Genomic DNA, 5,286 nt, shown 5'->3' with positions numbered 1-5,286 from the left:
ACTTACTTACTTTGCAAATCAGTCAGGGATAAATCTTCCCTCTCCAGAAATATTCAAGCAGCTGCCTTGTAATGATGTACAAGGAGTCTGATGCCTTTCCTTTCATCCACTGCTAATTATCATTATCTCACTTCCAACTTGATATTGGTGGTGTTGGTTATCGTGAAAAATGCCCTTATGACCGAAGAGGTGGTGCTGGATGTCTTAAAATGCATAAAAGTGGATAAATCCCCAGGATCTAATCAGGTGTACCCCAGAACTCTGTGGGAAGCTAGAGAAGTGACTGTTGGGCCTCTTGCTGAGAATGGCCTACTCCTGCACCTGTTTTCTCCGTTTCTATGTTTCTGGGTGCAGTTGTTGTTGCAAACCTCTGCAGAGGTTCAGGAAATATCACCAGACTCTTTCAGGAACATTTCATGTTCGGAAACCTTGTCCTGGGCTCCAGGTACCATACGGGCCCCCATTGGAGGTTTCTGACGTTACCCATGACGAGTAGGTCCAGTAACCAGGTGAAGAATGGAGAAGTAGCCAGCTGTCATTTTCCTGTTTTGAACACAAGCCATGGGAAGCTGCACACTGTAAGCACCTTTTGGAATGTTGTGCCAGATGATCCAAGCTGTTCACTGCAGTGACTCTGAGTTGGAAACCCTCTGGTGAAATATAGTAGGATACAGAATTAGCTCCAGCACAGGCCCAAGCATTGAACATTACCTTAAGGTTCATTTGTGGTTTCTGATCTCAAGCTTGCTTACCATTTAACCCTAATAATTTCTGGATTCCCATCTTCATCAAGTCATTTTGGCTGGTGACCATTCCCTTGGGTGTCATCAGTGGTCTGCAGTCTTGGGAAATCTCACGTCCGCTTGGCACTTAATTGTGTGTTCCAAGTGTATTCAGCTCTGTGCTGGAGTATGGGATTGAGACCTGGGAATTAAACAAGCTCAACATTCACACACATACCACGGGCGCTTCTCAGCTCCCTCTCACTTGCCCTTACCCTTACTTGCTTCTTGTTAAAATCAAGGTCAAAGGTTGCTCCAGTTGAACTGATGTGTTGCAATAGTAAATCTGTTGATTTAGCGATGGTAAGTGATGCAGATAAAAGACTGGAAATGGAAGTTGTGGCAGAAACCACCAAGTGAGTAAGTTTGATATTGTTTGGGATTCAGCAATACTGAGTGACAACAGCCAGGATTGCAGTTTGCAAGAGAACAGCCTGAAACGATTTAGGGAACAGTTTAAACAAATTGTTGGGCAACAAATTAATTAATTCCACTGGAAATGGAGTTCAAGTGATAATACTGATTTATACAGATTACTACAGATTTATTCAGCGCATAGAGGCACGTAATCTGCTAATCATTAAAAAACATTATTCATGGGATGTGGGTGTCACGGGCTGGACCAACATTTATTGCCTATTCCTGTTGCCCTTCCAAAGGGCTATATTGAAGCTTGATGTTAACGAGGGACTTCCAGTGTTTTGACCCAGTGATCTAAATTAATCAAAAGCAAATGGGAGATTAAGAAAAAAAATGTGATCACCTAATTGCTTCTCTGTTGAAGTTCAAGAACAATTACCTTTCCATAAAAAACAAAATGACTGTGGATGCTGTAAATCAGAAACAAAAAACAAATTGCGGGAAAAGCTCAGTGGGATTGGCAGCATCTGTGGAGAGAAATCAGAGTTAACGTTTCAGGTCGAGTGACCCTTCCCCAGAACTGATGATAGTTTCTGTGCGGGAGATACGGTGGAGAGAGGGGCTAAGGAGGAAACAATGGTTGGGGATAGAGCTCAAAGAGACAGGAGGACACTTGAACAGGCAAAGGGTGATTAGCTGTTACTGGAGACTGTTAATGGCTAACAATGGATAGTGTGTAATAGCAGAATCTGAAATCTCTGATTTCTCTCCACAGATGCTGCCAGACTTGCTCAACTTTTCCAGCAATTTCTCTTTTTGAATCACATTTCTATGCTTGCTACAGAATCTTTGAGAAGAAAGAAAGGGAACAAAAAGGGAAAGATAAACACTTCATAAACTAACAAGTCTTACCTCTGTCTGAAATTTGGTCAAATGCACCATTTTCTTTTTGTCCATTTGGGAGAAATTAAAGAAAAGGTCATGTGACAATATCACTCCTGCAGGCAAAAACCCATCACTACAACCTGCAATGTTAAAGGAACTGCAATATACAATAAAAAAGGCATTAAAAACACAGGTAAACACTACAATGCAAAACGGAATCTTACTCTGCTATGTTAAAGAGCACAAAGTTGGAAAGCAATGATATAATCATGGATGAGCATTCCAGTAACATATTGTCAGTACTTCGGTTACTTAAAGAAATCAGTGTCTAGTTTATGGATCAGCAGAAAAGTGACAATAACAGGCAGCCAACTCTCTCCTTGACTTGGGCAGTGAAGGGCTAAGAAGACTCGACTCCACTGGTATCTCTGACAATGACCACAAAGATGGTAACAACAGGTTTCAGATTTTGGAAGAATGACCTAAAATTCAAGTCAATTTCAGGATACACAGGCTCAAACTCATTTGATATTGAAAAGAGCCAAGTGAACAAATTAATTAAATCATAAGCAGCTGACAACATGGGGGTATGGAATGTGATTTCACAGAAGACAAGTTAACTGAGAGGCTTTTCAGAACTAATTGTTCCATGTGGACCTATTAAATCTTTCCAAATCATACTTCTGGAAAATCCTAAAGAATATCCTGTTGATGCTCTGCTTGAAAAACGATTCAAGTTGGACACGATTGAGGCAGTTCAGCAGCCTCTAGACGTGTATATACCTAGGACAAACACTGCAGCAGCAACAGGTTCAGTGCAGTATTCACCTTTTCCATGAGATGTGGCTGGTTTCATCCTTGTCCATCATTGTAAGACATGTGCAATCTACATTCTACAAGAGGACATTGGACTAAAATGTATCAAAATCCAATTGTCTGGTGTGCCACAAAATGTGATGTAATATAGTCTGAGTGAAGAGCTGTCATCCAAGGTACAATGCTATAGCTTGTCACAGAGTTTTGTCAATGGCAACAAAGTCCAAGAGGTAACCACAACATTACAGCTGACAGACATTGGTCAGGCAGCAAATGTGCTAACATCCATATAGTATTGGGATGTCCTTAGAAAAACTGAGCTTTAGGTCCATTCGAATGACATAGATACATCCAGATCTTGTAAACATAGAACAGTCCAGCAGAGGAACAGGTCCTTTGTACCACTGTGTCTGTGCCAACTATGATGCCATTCTAAACTAATCCCATCTGTCTGCACATGGTCCATATCACTCTATTCCCTGCCCGTTCATCCCTACAATGGGACTGATATCCCATACACTTGCATTATTGCCCTCGAATGCCAATAAGGCTCATCAGGATGAACAGCAGAAACCTTCATTTGAAAGAGAAGGACCTCACATTGACTTTGCAACAGTTGTCCTGACTCCAGGGTGGTGTGCTGTCTTCTGGCTGCCAGGTTCCAGGATGCTGGCCAATGGGAGGCTGCGCAGTTGGAGTCATGGTCTATGCTTGGACTAGTGGCTCAGAAGGAAGAGAAAGGAGCAGATGTTAGGGAGTTAGGTAGGAAATTGAAAAGCAAGTTGCTAATAAATTCCAAACTCCATGTGTCATATAGAAATCGGTGTGGGGTCAGAAAGATAGAGCAGACAGAAATGTGGCTGGAGGTTTGGCCCAGAAAGGGACACATTTAGATTCCTACAATATCAGGTCAGTTTCTGAGGGGAGTGGGACCCAGACAAATTAGACAGGTAAATCTGAACAGGAGTCGACCCAGCATCCTCATGGAAAGGTTTGCAAAGGCTATGGGACTGGATTTAAACTTGGTTGGCCGGAATAGGTTCTGGGCAAGCAGCTGTACCCTGAGAGAATACTAACATAGAGGCAATTAGAAGTTGGAAAGTGAGTAAGTGAATCTGAAAGGTAGACAATCCTTAAACTAGATAAGAAGGAAGTGAATTTAGCGAGGCCAAATGGAACCTATTTTAATGCAAGGAGCCTGAGGACTAAGATAGACAAGCTGAGGGCAGAGATAGGTATGTGGGAGTATGATATCTGCTTTCAATGAGACTTGGCTGAAAGACTGGCATTCTGGATTAGTGGGGCTGGAAGAGCACAGTAGTTCAGGCAGCATCCGAGGAGCAGTAAAATCGACGTTTCGGGCAAAAGCCCTTCATCAGGAATACAGGTAGACTGCCTGAAGAGTGGAGAGATAAATGAGAGGAGGGTGGGGGTGGGGAAAAAGTAGCATAGAGTACAATAGGTAAATGGGAGTGGGGATGAAGGTGATGGGTCAGGGAGGAGGGTGGAGTGGATAGGTGGAAAGGACAAGTCACGGGGACAGTGCTGAGCTGGACGTTTGGAACGTTAGTTCATGGAATGCCCTGCCAGTAACAGTGGTGGACTCTCCCTCTTTATGGGCATTTAAGAGGGCATTGGATAGGTATATGGAGGATAGTGGGTTAGTGTAGTTTAGGTGGGCTTGGGTCGGCGCAACATCGAGGGCCCAAGGGCCTGTACTGCGCTGTATTCTTCTATGTTCTATGTTCTATGTTCTATGTTCTATGGCGTGAGGTGGGGGAAGGGGAAATGAGGAAACTGTTGAAGTCCACATTGATGCCCTGGGGTTGAAGTGTTCCGAGGCGGAAGATGAGGCGTTCTTCCTCCAGGCATCTGGAGGTGAGGGAGCGGCGGTGAAGGAGTCCCAGGACCTCCATGTTTTTCGGCTGAGTGGGAGGGGGAGTTGAAATGTTGGGCCACAGGGCGGTGTGGTTGATTGGTGCGGGTGTCCCAGAGATGTTCCCTAAAGCGCTCTGCTAGGAGGCGTCCAGTCTCCCCAGTGGAGGAGACTGCATTGGGAGCAACGGATACAATAAATGATATTAGTGGATGTGCATGTAAAACTTTGATGGATGTGGAAGGCTCCTTTAGGGTCTTGGATAGAGGTGAGGGAGGAGGTGTGGGTGCAGGTTTTGCAATTCCTGCGGTGGCAGGGGAAGGTGCCAGGACGGGAGGGTGGGTTGTTGTGGGGCGCAGACCTGACCGGGTAGTCATGGAGGGAATGGTCTTTGTGGAAGACTGGCAGAATTGGCAACTCAACATTCCTGACAGATTGACTGTGAAATAATAGAAGAAATTAACGTAAAGAGAGAGAGAAAGCGCAAGTGAAGGGTGGAGTCTGGCACTCATTATCTGAAAGGGTGGTTGAGTCAGAAACTCTCATAGCGTTTAGGCAGTATTTAGA

General features: G+C 44.2%; 1 long non-coding RNA gene across 1 annotated transcript; it reads right to left on the bottom strand.

Moving 5' to 3' along the window:
- Positions 1 to 253: 253 nt before the first annotated feature.
- Positions 254 to 2,138, bottom strand: LOC122551105. The gene is made up of 3 exons (XR_006311996.1): positions 2,055 to 2,138; positions 753 to 924; positions 254 to 650 (listed from the first exon to the last, which is right to left on the bottom strand). It is a non-coding gene; the product is annotated as an uncharacterized LOC122551105 (long non-coding RNA).
- Between the last annotated feature and the right edge of the window lie 3,148 nt (positions 2,139 to 5,286).

This window comes from Chiloscyllium plagiosum, chromosome 6 (genome assembly GCF_004010195.1).
Source record: "Chiloscyllium plagiosum isolate BGI_BamShark_2017 chromosome 6, ASM401019v2, whole genome shotgun sequence".
NCBI classification, from domain to species: domain Eukaryota; kingdom Metazoa; phylum Chordata; class Chondrichthyes; order Orectolobiformes; family Hemiscylliidae; genus Chiloscyllium; species Chiloscyllium plagiosum.
Note: the sequence above shows the minus strand (reverse complement) of the source record. Positions and strands in the feature narration are given on the sequence as shown.